Raw genomic sequence first — 17098 nt, forward strand, 5'->3', positions numbered from 1 at the left:
GTGAACTGTCTGGCTTTGGGTCTCTGCATCTGTTTCTGTCTGCTGCCAGAACATGGATAAATATCATTAGGAGTCATTTTATTGATACTTTATTTTAGACCAGTAGTGTCTGGTTTTACCCTATGTCTCTATGCTATCTAGTCTCTAGTTCTTGGTTACCTAATCAGTGCCTGGCCTAGGTTCTCTCTTGTGGAGTGGGCCTTAAATCAAATCAGACATATTTTGCAACAAAACAAAGAGGTGACTCTATGAGAAAATCAACAAGATAGACAAACCCTTATTCAAACTAATTAAAAAGTAGAGACAGAATATCCAAATTAACAAAATCAGAAATGAAAAGGTGGCCATATCAGCAGATACCAAGGAAATCCAGACAATCATAAGAACATACTTTAAAAACTTGTAGTTCACCAAACTGGAAAATCTAAAAGAAACGGATAATTTTCTTTATAGGTCTTTATACAACAAGATCAAATAGATTTTTTTTTTTTGGTTTTTTTTTTTTCGAGACAGGGTTTTTCTGTGGCTTTTGGAGCCTGTCCTGGAACTAGCTCTGTAGACCAGGCTGGTCTCGAACTCACAGAGATCCACCTGCCTCTGCCTCCCGAGCTGGGATTAAAGGCGTGCGCCACCATCACCCGGCTTGTCAAATAAATATTTTAAATAGATCTATTACCCCTAGTGAAACAGATGTACTCATTAAGTTTCACATACAAAAGAATGCCCAGAGTCAGATGGTTCTAATGGTTTTAGGACAAAAAAAAAAAAAAAAAAAAAAAAAAACTACCAGACATTAAAAGAAGAGGTAACACCAATATTCCTGAAATTATTACAGAAAATAACAAAAAGAATATTGGATGAAACATTTTATAAGACGTAGTTACACTGATACCCAAATAACATAACAAATGAAGAAAGAGAATTATGGACCAATTCCCATTATAAACATAGATTAAAAATATTCAACAAGGGGCAGCGGAGGCACCAGCACGCAGGCAAGTCCGGGCGGCAGAGGCACCGGCGTGCAGGCAGGCCCGGGTGGCGGAGACACCGTCAGTCAGGCCCCGCAGGCAGGCCTAGGCAGCGGAAGCACCGGCGCACAGACAGTTCCGGGTGGCGGAGGCACCGGCAGGCAGGCCTAGGCGGCGGAAGCACTGGCGAGCAGGCAGGCCCGGGCGGCGGAGGCACCAGCACGCAGGCAAGTCCGGGCGGCAGAGGCACCGGCGTGCAGGCAGGCCCGGGTGGCGGAGGCACCGACAGTCAGGCCCGGCAGGCAGGCCTAGGCAGCGGAAGCACCGGCGCACAGACAGGCCCAGGCGGCGGAGGCACCAGCACGCAGGCAAGTCCGGGCGGCAGAGGCACCGGCGTGCAGGCAGGCCCGGGTGGCGGAGGCACCGACAGTCAGGCCCGGCAGGCAGGCCTAGGCGGCGGAAGCACCGGCGCGCAGGCAGGCCCAGGTGGCAGAGGCACCGGCAGGCAGCGGGCGGCGGAGGCACCGGCAGGCAGGCCCGGGCGGCGGAGGCACTGGATACAGGATAGTGCGGGCAAGAAACAGTGAAGCCTGCACTGAGAACAGATTGCCCCGCTACAATTAAATCAAACCCAATAGATAGCATCGGTAAGAGGAGATGGGCAGACGCCAAGGCAAGAATTTACCCAACAATCTGAAAAACAACATAAAAACACCAGAACCCAATGATCTTACAACACAAGGACTTGAACACCCTATCACAGGAGAAGAGGAAAAAACTGACTTTTTGAAAGCAATAGAGTCCCTTAAACAACATGTAAAAAACGCCCTCATAGAAATGGATGAGAAGTATAACAAAAAGTTTGAAGAAATGAGTAAATACGTAAATGATACCCTGGGAAGCCAAGAAAAAACGATCAAACAGGTAATGGTAACAGTCCAAGAATTGAAAACTGAAATGGAAGCAAGGAAGAAAACACAAACTGAGGACCAGCTGGATATGGCAAATATAGGTCAACGAGCAGAGACTACAGAAACAAGCATAATCAATAGAATACAAGAGATAGAAGAAAGAATCTCAGATTCTGAAGACAACATAGAGAAAATAAACGGACTGATCAAAGAAAACACCAAAACCAACAAATTCTCATCACAAAACATTCAGGAAATATGGGACACAATAAAAAGACCAAACCTAAGAATAATAGGGATAGAAGAAGGAGAAGAGGCAGAGCTCAAAGGTCCAGAAAACATTTTTAACAAAATTATGGAAGAAAACTTCCCCAACATAAAGAAAGATATTCCTTTGAATATTCAAGAAGCATACAGAACACCAAACAGACTGGATCAAAAAAAAACGTCCCCTCGCCATATAATAATCAAAACACAAAATATACAGATTAAAGAAAGAATATTAAGAGCTGCAAAGGAAAAAGGCCAAGTAACTTATAAGGGTAAACCGATCAGACTTACACCTGACTTCTCTATGGAAACCATGAAAGCCAGAAGGTCCTGGATAGAGGTACTACAGAAACTAAGAAACCATGGATGCAAACCCAAACTACTATACCCAGCCAAGCTATCGTTCACTATCAATGGAGAAAACAAGACATTCCAGGATAAGAACAAATTTAAACAATATGTTGCCACAAATCCAGCCCTACAGAAAGTAATAGAAGGAAAATCACAACCCAAGGAATCCAACATTGCCAACACTGCCTACAATAACCCAGGCATCTAGCGACCCTTCAACAACACAACTCAAAGAAGGAAGACACACAAACTCTTCTACCAAAAGCAGTAAGAATAACCGGAGTTAACAACCACTGGTCATTAATATCACTTAATATTAATGGTCTCAATTCACCAATAAAAAGGCACAGGCTGAGAGATTGGATACGAAAACAGGATCCAACAGTCTGCTGTTTGCAAGAAACTCATCTCAACCACAAAGACAGGCATCTACTCAGAGTAAAGGGTTGGAAAAAGGTTTTTCAAGCAAATGGTCCTAAGAAAAAAGCAGGTGTGGCCATACTAATTTCTAACAAAACTGACTTCAAACTAAAATCAATCAGAAGAGATCGACAGGGACACTTTATACTCATAACAGGAACGATTCAGCAGGATGAAGTCTCAATCCTGAATATCTATGCCCCTAATATAAAGCACCCACTTATGTAAAAGAAATATTGCTAAAACTCAAGGCAGACATCAAATCACACACACTAGTAGTAGGAGACTTCAACACACCTCTCTCACCAATGGACAGGTCAATCAGACAGAAAACTAATAGAGAATTAAGAGAATTGTTGGAGGTAATGAATCAAATGGACTTAACAGACATCTATAGAACACTCCACCCAAATAGGAAAGAATACACCTTCTTCTCTGCAGCTCATGGAACCTTCTCGAAAATTGACCACATACTTGGAAACAAAGGAAACCTCCACAGATACAAAAAAATATCAGTGTCCACCTGTGTCTTATCAGATCACCACGGATTAAAGTTAGAAGCCACCAACAAAGCTACCCCCAGAAAGCTGACAAACTCATGGAAACTGAACAGTCAACTACTGAACCACACCTGGGTCAAGGAAGAAATTAAGAAAGAAATTAAAGTCTTCCTTGAATTTAATGAAAACAAAGAGAAAACATACTCAAACCTATGGGACACGATGAAAGCAGTGCTAAGAGGAAAGTTCATAGCACTAAGTGCCCACTTAAAGAAAACGGAGAAAGCATACATTGGGGACTTAACAGCACACCTGAAAGCTCTAGAAAAAAAAGAAGCAGACGCGCCCAGGAGGAGTAGAAGACTGGAAATAATCAAACTGAGGGCAGAAATCAACAAAATAGAAACACAGAAAACAGTCCAAAGAATCAATGAAACAAAAAGTTGGTTCTTGGAGAAAATCAACAAGATTGACAAACCCCTATCCAAACTAATTAAACGACAGAGAGAGAACACGCAAATAAATAAGATCAGAAATGAAAAGGGGGACATAACCACAGACACAGAGGAAATTCAGAGAATCATTAGCTCTTACTACAAAAGCCTGTATGCCACAAAACTGGAAAATGCAAAAGAAATGGACACTTTTTTAGATAAGTACCATATACCAAACCTAAACCAAGACCAGGTGAACGATCTAAATAGACCTGTTAGTCGCGAAGAATTAGAAACAGTTATCAAAAATCTCCCTTCCAAAAAAAGCCCAGGGCCAGATGGTTTCAATGCAGAATTCTACCAGAACTTCCAAGAAGACCTAATACCTATACTTCTTAATGTATTTCACAATATAGAAACAGAAGAGTCATTGCCAAATTCCTTTTATGAAGCTACAGTTACCCTGATACCAAAACCACACAAAGACCCAACCAAGAAAGAGAATTACAGGCCTATCTCACTCATGAACATCGACGCAAAAATTCTCAATAAAATACTGGCAAACCGAATCCAAGAACACATTAGAAAAGTTATCCATTATGATCAAGTAGGCTTCATTTCAGAGATGCAGGGCTGGTTCAACATACGCAAATCTATCAATGTAATCAACCATATAAATAAACTGAAAGAAAAAAACCATATGATCATTTCATTAGATGCTGAAAAAGCATTCGACAAAATTCAACACTCCTTTATGATAAACGTCTTGGAGAGATTAGGGATGCAAGGGGCATACCTAAATATAATAAAAGCTATTTACAGCAAGCCGACAGCTAACATTAAATTAAATGGAGAAAAACTCAAAGCCATCCCACTAAAATCAGGAACACGACAAGGATGTCCACTCTCTCCATACCTCTTCAATATAGTGCTTGAAGTTCTAGCAATAGCAATAAGACAACATAAGGGGATCAAGGGGATCCGTATTGGAAAGGAAGAAGTTAAGCTTTCATTATTTGCAGATGATATGATAGTATACATAACCGACCCCAAAAACTCTACCAAAGAACTCCTACAGCTGATAAACACCTTTGGTAATGTGGCAGGATACAAAATCAACTCCAAAAAATCAGTTGCCTTCCTATACACTAAGGATAAGGAAGCAGAGAGGGAAATCAGAGAAGCATCACCTTTCACGATAGCCACAAATAGCATAAAATACCTTGGGGTAACTCTGACCAAGGAAGTGAAAGATCTATTTGGCAAGAACTTTAAGTCTTTGAAGAAAGAAATTGAAGAGGACACCAGAAAATGGAAGGACCTCCCTTGCTCTTGGATTGGGAGGATCAACATAGTAAAAATGGCAATTCTACCAAAAGCAATCTATAGATTCAACGCAATCCCCATCAAAATCCCATCAAAATTCTTCACAGATCTGGAGAAGACAATAATCAACTTTATATGGAAAAACAAAAAACCCAGGATAGCCAAAACAATCTTATACAATAAAGGATTGTCTGGAGGCATTACCATCCCTGACTTCAAACTCTATTACAGAGCTACAGTACTGAAAACGGCTTGGTACTGGCATAAAAACAGAGAAGTCGACCAATGGAATAGAATAGAAGACCCTGACTTTAGCCCACAAACCTATGAACACCTGATTTTCGATAAAGGAGCTAAAAGTATACAATGGAAAAAAGAGAGCATCTTCAACAAATTGTGCTGGCAAAACTGGAAGTCAATCTGTAGAAGAATGAAAATAGATCCATATATATCACCATGCACAAAACTCAAGTCCAAATGGATTAAAGACCTCAATATCAGTCCAAACACACTGAATCTGATAGAAGAGAAAGTGGGAAGTACTCTACAACACATGGGCACAGGAGAACACTTCCTACGTACAACCCCAGCAGCACAAACACTAAGGACATCATTGAATAAATGGGACCTCCTGAGACTGAGAAGCTTCTGTAAAGCAAAGGACACTGTCACTAAGACAGAAAGGAAACCCACTGACTGGGAGAAGATCTTCACCAACCCCGCAACTGACAAAGGTCTGATATCCAAAATATACAAAGAACTCAAGAAATTAGACCGTAAAAGGTTAATCAATCCAATTATAAAATGGGGCACTGAGCTGAACAGAGACTTTTCAACAGAAGAAGTTCAAATGGCCAAAAGTCACTTAAGATCATGCTCAACTTCCTTAGCAATCAGGGAAATGCAAATCAAGACAACATTAAGATACCATCTTACACCTGTCAGAATGGCTAAAATCAAAAACACCAATGATAGCCTCTGCTGGAGAGGTTGTGGAGAAAGGGGCACTCTCATCCATTGCTGGTGGGAATGCAAACTTGTGCAACCACTTTGGAAAGCAGTGTGGCGGTTTCTCAGGAAAGTCGGGTTCAACCTACCTCTTGACCCAGCAATACCACTATTGGGAATATACCCAAGAGATGCCCTAACATACAACAAAAGTATATGCTCAACTATGTTCATAGCAGCATTGTTTGTAATTGCCAGAACCTGGAAACAACCTAGATGTCCTTCAATGGAAGAATGGATGAAGAAAGTATGGAATATATACATATTAGAGTACTACTCAGCAGTAAAAAACAATGACTTCTTGAATTTTGCATACAAATGGACGGAAATTGAAAACACTATCCTGAGTGAGGTAAGCCAGACCCAAAAAGAGGAACATGGGATGTACTCACTCATATTTGGTTTCTAGCCATAAATAAAGGACATTGAGACTATAATTCGTGACTCTAGAGAAGCTAAATAAGAAGGTGAACCCAAAGAAAAACATATAAGCATCCCCCTGAATATTAACCTTCATCAGGCGATGAAAGAAGACAGAGACAGAGACCAACATTGGAGCACTGGACTGAAGTCTCACGATCCAAAGGAGGAGCAGAAGGAGAGTGAGCACGAGCAAGGAACTCAGGACTGCGAGGGGTGCACCCACACACTGAGGCAATGGGGATGTTCTATCGGGAACTCACCAAGGCCAGCTGGCCGGGGTCTGAAAAAGCATGGGACAAAACCGGTCTCGCTGAACATAATGGACAATGAGGACTACTGAGAACTGAAGAACAATGGCAATGGGTTCTTGATCCTATTGCATGTAATGGCTTTGTGGGAGCCCAGGTAGTTTGGATGCTCACCTTAATAGACCTGGATGGAGGTAGGTGGTCCTTGGACCTCCCACAGGGCAGAGAAACCTGCTTGCTCTTTGGGCTGAGGAGGAAGGAAGACTTGATTGGGGGAGGGGGAGGGAATGGGAGGTGGTGGCGGGGAAGAGGCAGAAATCTTTAATAATTAAATTAATTAATTAATAAAAAAAATCAGCAAGGGAAAAAATTAAATAAATAAAAAGAAAAAAAAAAGAAAAAAAAATATTCAACAAACTTAAATCAAGAATACAACAAAATGATCATCCACAATGATCAAGTAGGCTTTATCCCAGAGATGTAAGGTATCTTCTACTTGCATAAATGCAAATCAAAATATAAACAAACAGAAAATTTTAAAAACACACACAAGATTATCTCATTAGATTCAGAAAAGACCTTTGACAAATAAATAAATAAATAAATAAATAAATAAAATGCTCCTTTATGATAAAAATCCTTGAGATATTAGGGATACAGGGATATACCTAAACATGAAGAAAAACTAAAGCAACTACACTAAAATCAGGGATAAGACAAGGTTTTCCACCCTCTCCATTTCTATTCGGCACACTAGTTAAAGTCCAGCCTCAGAAACAAGACAACTGAAGGAGATCAAGGGGATCCAAATTGGAAAAGAAGATGTTGAAGTATCATTATCTGCTCATAATATGATAGTATACATAAGTGACCCAAAATTTTTATCATGGAACTTCTACAGTTCATAGATACATTGTCAGCAAAAGAGTTGGATACAAGATTAACTCAAAAAGTTAGTAGTCCTCGTACATACAATTGACAAATAGACTAGGAAAGAAATCAGGGAAACATTACCTTTCACAATAGCCTCAAATAGTATAAAGTATATTGGGGTTACTTTAACAAAGCAAATGAAAGACCTGTATGATTAAAATCTTCAAGTCTTTGAAGAAAACAATTGAAGATATCAGAAAATGGAAAGATCTCCAAAGCTCATGTACTGGTAGGAGTAACATAGTAAAAAGTGACCATCCTAACAAAAGCAATCTACACATTCAATGCAATCTCCATCAAAATTCCAAAACAATTCTTTATAGACCTTGAAAAGACAATTCTCAACTTCTTATTTATTTTTCTTCATCCCATATTTTCCCTAAAACTTTTCAGACCTAAATGCTTTTGCCTCTCAACTGAAACTGATGAATTTCTACACAGCAGCAAGCTCAGAGCTACTTCTCCCACCAGTGGTGCTTTAAATTTCCCACTGTCTGCTTTCTCTGCTTGCATAAGGGAAAAAAAATCACATATAAATGAACTTCAGCACCAGAACACCATCACAACGAGCCTGTTTTGTCTTAGGCACTATGTCCTAGTACAATTAATAATAGTACTCCCCCTTCAAAACCATCTGCATTTACATATTAAGTTATTCAATGATGCTAATTATTTTTCTTTTTAGCATCTGAAGAAAAGTAGATGCAAAAATATAGACAAAGAAAATACAACAAATTCAGTGAAAATACTAAATGCATTCACAAAATTAAGAGAGAAGGTGAATATAAAACATTTAGAGCTAGCTTCCATGGGGAAGAGACTTTAAAGTTAACAATAGAGAAGAACCAGCAGAGGTGGGGTGATTACATTAGAAAACAAAGGGAACAGAAGAAACATCTGATATAAAATCCATGTTTTAAAGAAAAAAAGGGAGCTGTTTTGTCTAGATCTCAAAAGGAGGAGAGATATTGAATTGAATTTAAGTGGAACAAAGAGGAAGGAATATAAAGAGTAGATTTCAAAGCAGAAATAGAGGGACTTAGTACTGCATTAAATTACTTTCTCAAGACCCAGTAATACCACTTTTGGGTATATATCCAAAGGATGCTCAATCGTGACATCTTGAATTTTGCAGGCAAATGGATGGAGCTAGAAAACATCATTTTGAGTGAGGTAACCCAGACCCAGAAAGACAATTATCGTATTGTGATTTTTAAACATAAAGCAAAGAAAACCAGCCCACAAATCACAATCTCAGAGAACCTAGGCAACAATGAGAACCCTAAGAGAAACATACATAGATCTAATCTACATGGGTAGTTGAAAAAGACAAGATCTCCTGAGTAAATTGAGAGCATGGGGACCTTGGAAGAGGGATGAAAAGGAAGGGAGAGGCAGGAAAGGGAGAAGAGAAAAATGTAGATAAAAATTAATTAATTAATTAATTAATTAAATAAGAAAACACACTGGAAAAAATATAGCCTTGTGGGAGAGAGAGTAAACAATTCTCACTCCCAAGTTTCTAAAGGAAAACCAGATGAGGATTCATCTTGTAGCTGTTCTTCCAATTCTTAGATAAATTCTTGGGATGACTTCTCTGAGGACCTCACTGAAGGTAACCTCAGCACCCTTCTACCTCTGACATTCTGTCATCTTAATCATGTGTTCCTGTAAATTCTTCATTTCCATGCCTATTGGGGTGTGTTCTTTCTTCTCACACACTCCATACATCTCTTACTAAGAAAGCCTTTAGAAATGTCCCCTCCACAGTAAAAGAAAAAAACAACTTTTAACATTTAAAATTGTGTATTGCTATTTAAGGAGATGACTTAGTGACTAATTTGCCTGGCATGTAATCATGAGGAGCCTGGGTTGACATCCTTAGTGGGGCACAATAGCAGTCTGTGTTTCTCATCTCTGTGCTGTAGGCCCAACACAATAATGTCTGTGGAATGCGTTGGTCAGTCCAGAGAGTGCTGCAAAAACAGATGTGAGAAACTTTTTATTTTCTTTCCTTTTTATTGTTTTTATTGAGCTATATATTTTCTCTGCTCCCCTTCCTACCTCTCTCCTCTCCTTTAACCCTCTCCCATTGTTCCCATGCTTCCAGTTTACTCAGGAGATCTTGTCTTTTTCTGCTTCCCGTGTAGATTAGATCCATGTATGTATCTCTTAGGGTCCTCTTTGTTGTCTAGGTTTTCTGAGATTATGAATTGTAGGCTGGATTTTCTTTGCTTTATTACTAAAAGCCACTTCTCTCAAACATAGCTAGACAGACAGACATAAATCTATGTTTCCTGAAACTCCTTTCTCCTTTGTACTGATTATCCAATCTGAAAAGATTGTAAAGTTGAGCTCCAACCAATGGGAGTTAGCAACTAGGCAGAAATAAAAGATGGAGACCATTTGGGGAGGAGTATATTTGATAATCCTGTTTGGGCTGTGCTAAAATTTTTATGCAAAAAGAATTCACCATGCCGATTACTTTCATTGTATTCATTATTTTCCATTGTGTAGTGGGAATTATCTTTTCCTGACAAAGAGACCCCTAGTTCCAGTGAGAAACACTGTTTCAAAAACTAGGGTAGAAAGTGATTGAAGAACACACAACCTTCATCAGCTCTCTCACATACACACATACACTTACAAGCATGCATGCATGCATACACAAACATACAGACACAAACACTCTCACAAGCACACATGCATGCATACACACACACTGAATTTTTCTCCTAACATTTTTCAACAAATGGCTCAGAGAGACATCTTCCAACCATGGGTTTTCTGGTGCTCAGTTGATTTCCTGGAATATCCCATTTACTATTTCCTGTTTCAACTTCACAGCTTATGTACCTGTCACATCAAAGTAAAGATGTTAATCAAGGATAACCCAACCTTTCAACACAGTTTCTCAGATTTTCATCACTGAATACCCCATGACACAATTCATTTTTGGACATGAAGACAGCTACAATGTACCATTTAATTTTATTCTAACTCATGAACTTCTCTTTCCATGTGCCATACAACATTGGACATGGCCAACATTCAATTCATCAGCCTTTTTAAGAGACATTATGTCAAGTCCAGCAAGATAGTTTAATGGGTGAAGGTACCTTCAGCCAAGGCCAAGGAAATACTTATCAATCCCTAGATATAATACACAAGACCCTGCACATGGCAGAAGAAGATAACTGATTCCTGAAAAATGACCTTTGATCATATTTCAAGTAGTCAAGAAAATTAAGGATTAAAGTCTATCAATTGCTAATTATATATAAAATATTTACATTCTTATCCAGTGTCTTCTATTTCACTTTCAAATACAAAGAATCTATACAGAGTCAATAAGGGAACTAGTGAAGGAAACAGAAATTAACCCAGATTAATTATCTTAATAGATCATATTCAAACCCATGGGGGTCTTTTAATAAAATTGCTGTCTAAGGAGAAAAAAAGGTAAAAACATATAGAATTAATTGAATACAAATTAGAAAAGAGATACCTCTTGTATTAATCATGGTGCAAAAAAAATTCTGAAGTTTGGGAAAATATACGGAATTTAAAATAAAAATTCTTTGAGTTGATCTTGTATCCTGCCACATCACTAGCCCTCCTATACACAAGAGATAAAGAAGCTGAGAGGGAAATCAGAGAAACAACGCCTTTCACAATAACAATAAATAACATAAAATATCTTGGAGTAACACTAACCAAGGAAGTGAAAGACCTATTTGACAAGAACTTTAAGTCTTTGAAGAAAAAAATTGAAGAAGATACCAGAAAATAGAAAGATCTTTCATGCTCTTGGATAAGAAGGATCAACATAGTAAAATTAGCAATCCTACCAAAAGCAATCTATAGATTCAATGCAATCCCCATCAAAATCACAACACAATTCTTCACAGACCTTGAAAGATCAATAATCAACTTCATATGGATAAACAAAATCCCAGGATAGTCAAAACAATCCTGTACAATAAAGGAACTTCCAGAGGCATCACCAGCCCTGACATCAAACTCTATTACAGAGCTACAGTAATGAAAACAGCTTGGTATTGGCATAAAAACAGAGAGGTTGACTAATGGAATCATATCAAAGACCCAGATATTAATCCACGCCCCTATGAACACCTGATTTTTGACAAAGAAGCTAAAATTATACAATGAGAGAAAGAATCTTCAACAAATGGTGCTGGCATAACTGGATATCAACATGTAGAAGAATGAAAATAGATCCATAGCTTTTGCCATGCATAAAACTCAAGTCCAAATGGATTAAAGGCCTCAGTATAAATCTGACCACAGTGAACCTGATAGAAGAGAAAGCGGGAAGTAGTCTTCAATACATGGACTCAGAAGACCACTTCCTAAATATAACCCCAGTAGCACAAACACTGAGAACAACAATAAATAAATGGGACCTCCTGAAACTGAGAAGCTTCTGTAAAGGGCACAGTTGACAAAAAGACAGCCTACTAAATGGGAAAAGATCTTCACCAGACAAAGGACTGATTTCCAAAATATATAAAGAACTCAAGAAATTAGACATGAAAATTCTAAATAACCAAATTAAAAAATGGGGTACTGAACTAAACAGAAAATTCTCAACAGAAGAATTTTAAATGGCCAGAAGATACATAAGAATTTTGTGAGCTATCAGGGAAATGCAAATGAAAAGAACTCTGAGATACCATCGTACACCTGTCAGAATAGCTGAGATCAAAAGCAGGAATGATAGCTTATGCTGGACAGATGTGGAGTGAGGGGAACACTTTTCCATTGCTGGTGGCATTGCAAACTTGTACAACCACTTTGGGAATCAGTATGATGGTTTCTTAGAAAACTGGGAATCAACCTGCCTTAGCATCTAGAATTAGCACTCTTGGGCTTATACCCAAACGATGCTCAATCATACTATAAAAGCATTTGTTCAACTATGTTCATAGCAGCATTATTTGTAAAAGCCAGAACCTGGAAACAGCCTAGATGCCCCTCAACTGAAGAGTGGATAAAGAAAATATGACACATTTACACATTAGAGTACTACTCAGTGGTTAAAAAAAAAATGACATTTTGAATTTTGCATGCAAATGGATGAAATTAGAAAACACTATCCTGAGTGAGGTAAACCAGACCCAAAAAGATGAATATGATATGTACTCACACATAAGTGGATACTAGCTATAAAAAAAGGACATTGAGCCTATAATTCATGATCCTAGAGAATGTAAGTAATAAGTTGAACCCTAAGAAAAATAATCATAGATCCACCTGGAAATTGGAAACAGACAATATTGTCTGACAAAATTGGGAGCATTGGTGTGGGGGGAGAAGGGAGGGTAGAAAGGAAAGAGGAGGAGAGAAGGGGAAGGTTGAGGTGAACTTGAGGGAATGGGATAGTCTAAATGAAGGAAGGACAGATATGAGACCAAGGAAAGAGATACCTTGATTGAGGGAGCCATTATAGGCTTAGCAGAAACTGGCTCTAGAGAAATTTTCAGGAATCCACAAGGATGACCCCAGCTAAAACCCTATGTAATAGAGAACAGAGGGCCCAATCTTGACTTGCCCTATAGTCAGACTGACGAATGAATATCTTAAATATCGTCATAGAAACTTCATCAAGCAACTATTGGAACCAGAGGCAGAAACTCACATCAGAGCACTGGACTGAGCTCCCAATGTCTGGTTGAAAAGTGGGAGGAATGAGAATATAAGCAAAATGTTCAAGACCATGATGGGTTCACCCACTGAACCAGTCTACCTGAGCTAAGGTAAACTCACCAAATCCAGCCAGACTGGGAAGGAATAAGCATAAAACCAAACTTGAAGGTGGATGCTTAAAAAAAATCCACACTAGCTCAGAATTAAGAATAATAGATGGTTATTTATTTAGGGGTAGACTCACAAATTAATATCCTCTGCTGAAACAGAGAACAGCAACCAAATCCGGCAGCTGGAAAAGAGCAAGGCCGGACTCACGTATTACATCGATATAAATAGTATAAGAGGCCACACCCCAGTGGTTAATTAACTTAAAGCCTGTTGGCTGTAGGATTTCCTATATCACCAGTCCCTCTGAATATGGTTGACAGTTGCATGGTTAGGGCAGACTGAGGAGCCTCTGGCAGTTGCACCAGGATTTATCCCTACTGCATGTATTGGCTTTTGGGGATCCTATTCTCTTTGGATGTTTACTTTGTTCACTGTAGATAGAGTAGGGAGGGCCTTGGGCCTTCCACAAAGCAATGTGCCTTACACTCTCTAAGTATTGTGTTGTGGGAGGGGGTGTGAAGGGTATGGGAATAGGGAGGGAGTGGGATCTTGGATTGGTATTTATTTTAAAAATCTAATAAATAGCCAGGCGGTGGTGGCACACGCCTTTAATCCCAGCACTTGGGAGGCAGAGGCAGGCCTGTGAGTTTGAGACCAGCCTGGTCTATAAGAGCTAGTTCCAGGACAGGCTCCAAAACCACAGAGAAACCCTGTCTCGAAAAAAAAAAAAATCTAATAAAAAAATAAGTAAATAAATAAAAATTTAAGAGAAACACATTTTACCTTAAATTATGCAAATGCATGGAATTCAAAGAATGATCTTAAAATGTAATAAGAAGGAAAAATTAAAATTAGGTGAGATGTGTGAAAACTGGCCACCTGCCAAGTGTTTGAAGAATACACATATAACAAAACCATTCAAAACATACTTTCAAATTTGAAAATACAAAAACCTTGAAAATAAATGAGCAAATACCACATACATTATGAATAGATAATACTATATTCCACAAAAACAAATACAACTAACAAAATCTTATTCAGATAGATAATTTAAGTTTGAAGGATAGAGAACAAATCAGATCTTGTACTTCAATAGTAAAGAAATGAATAAGCACTTGGGGGAAAAAAAGATTTTTAAGTCTTGGTAGTGATTTAGGAAAGCAAACAACAACCAGGCTTTAACTGCTTGCACATTGAAAGTTATCCAGCAGAAAAATGCTTTATTTGAAAGAGAAGCATCTTAGGGTTGCCTGAGGAAAGACCAGCATATTTTCGTTATCCGAGAGACAAAGTGCCAAGTCCTATACTGCTAATTTCTCTGAGATCTCCTTCACTAGGGAAAACCTTTCACTCCAGGGCTTTGCAACTGCAGAAATGCATTTCATTCCTTAACAATAATAAACTGTGATTCTTGATATCCAAATCAGCTAGTTGCATAAGACAAACATCACAAGCATGTGAGTTGGCATGATAAGAGGGCTTAAGACCAGTGAGCACAATTGTCTGGGGGAGAATGGAACAAACTAGAGCACACAATAATCTACGTGTTGAAAACCTCAGCAATAAATCACATTGAAAATGTAATGGAAGCGAGAACAATAAACAATAAACGTGTGAAAATGAAAATGGCCATTTCTTCAAAGATTAGGTCATAGGATTTTACTGAGTAACTTCTTACCAGATCATTGATTCATCACATAACTAAGGGAGCCATTTTAGGGTTGGCAAGAGACTTGGTTCTAGAGGGTTTCCCAGGTGTCCAAGATTTCCCCAGCTAGGTCCTTGGTCAGCAGAGGAGAGGGTGCCTGAACTGACATTCTCCCATAGCCACACTGATGAATTTCTAGCATATCACCATAGAACCTTCATCTGGCGATGGATGGAGATAGAGACAGAGACCCACATTGGAGCATTGAACTGGGCTCCCAAGGCCCAGATGAAGAGCAGAAGGAGGGAGAACGTGAGCAAGGAAGTCAGGACCAAGGGATGCGTCCACCCACGGAAACGGTGGGACTGATCTAATGGGAACTAACTAAGGCCGGTTGGACTGGGACTGATGGAGCATGTGATCAAACTGGATTCTCTGAATGTGACTGACAATAGGGGCAGACTAAGAAGCCAATGATAATGACACTGGGTTTTGATTCTACTGCATGTACTGGCTTTTTGGGAGCCTAGTCTGTTTGGATGCTCACCTTCCTAGACCTGGATGGAGGAGGCGGGGGGGGGGGGGGGGGGGGCTTGGACTTCCCACAGGACAGGGTACCCTGACTTCTTTTAGGACTGGAGAGGGAAGGGGGAGGAGGAGGGAAATGGGAGGAGGTGGAAATTTTTAATAAATAAATAAATATAATTCTAAGGATTAGAACAATTTGCGTGTCATGTTGCATTTTAAAACCAGTCTCTGAAATATATATTTTTGGATAATTGGGGGAAATGAGTTTCTTTTGCAGCTGGATTTTAAGTGCCATGCATTGTAACAGGTGTCAAAGATTTTCCTTCCCTATGGTAAGTAAAATACGTCTCTCTTTTTTTTTTACTTATTTTCAGTGGAATGTACTGCATTTTGTGGTTTCTTTTTCAAAGGTTTGCTTTCTTGGGAGAAACAAAAAGTGGGAAAGTAACCTCCAGTTTATGGGGAATCATGCTGGAATGCCTCAAGCAAGGGGAGCTCTGATGGGTCTTTCAGGGGATTGCTATAAAAGTCAATTTTGGAAAGCTATATTGAAGTCCCTGGTACTTGGTGAGAAGGTAATGAATGCAACTTTATTCATTTATTCACTTACTCATGAAAGGATTCTAGCTAAGCTATTCTCATCTACTATTCGAAAAGCAAGGAGAAATTGCTTCAATATTAACTTCTCATGAAACTGCTCTAGCTTTCTAATATCTAGTAGGAAAAGATGGTCAAGTCCAGGACTATCAAAAAACAAATGGCACTGTGAATAAAATGAAAATCCATCAAGTTTGTGAAGGAACTGCCATAAATCTTATTTTAGATAAAAATTCAATTACAAAACATGAAAAATTTGATTTAACAAATATCTCCTTTTATATTTTTTTTTAGGTTTTATAGGTATGAATTTTTGCATACATGTATGTATGTGCACCACATGGGTGTTTGATGTCAGCACAGGCCAGAAGTAAGAATTAGATGCCCTGAAACTTGAGCTAAGTATGGTTATAAGCCACCATGCGGGTGCTGGTATCCAAATTCAGTTTCTCTGCAAGAACAATGAATACTCATAACTTCTGAAGCTTTTCTCCACCCCCTTAATAACAGACATCATAATAGACAGCTGTAAATATATTAACTACCACAGAGAGAAAGAGAAGAAATGAAACAAAGCAGTATGAGAAAGGTTGTAAAGAACAAGCCGAAGATGATAAAGTGGAGAGAATAGAAGTTAATCCCAGGAGGACTACACATGCAAACACTCCTAAATCCTTTAAAGCATTTAGGAAAAAATCAATACTGATAATATCAATCTAATACCCCAAAGAGTCCAATGAGTGTCC

This window comes from Chionomys nivalis, chromosome 1, assembly GCF_950005125.1.
Source record: "Chionomys nivalis chromosome 1, mChiNiv1.1, whole genome shotgun sequence".
In the NCBI taxonomy this organism is placed as follows: domain Eukaryota; kingdom Metazoa; phylum Chordata; class Mammalia; order Rodentia; family Cricetidae; genus Chionomys; species Chionomys nivalis.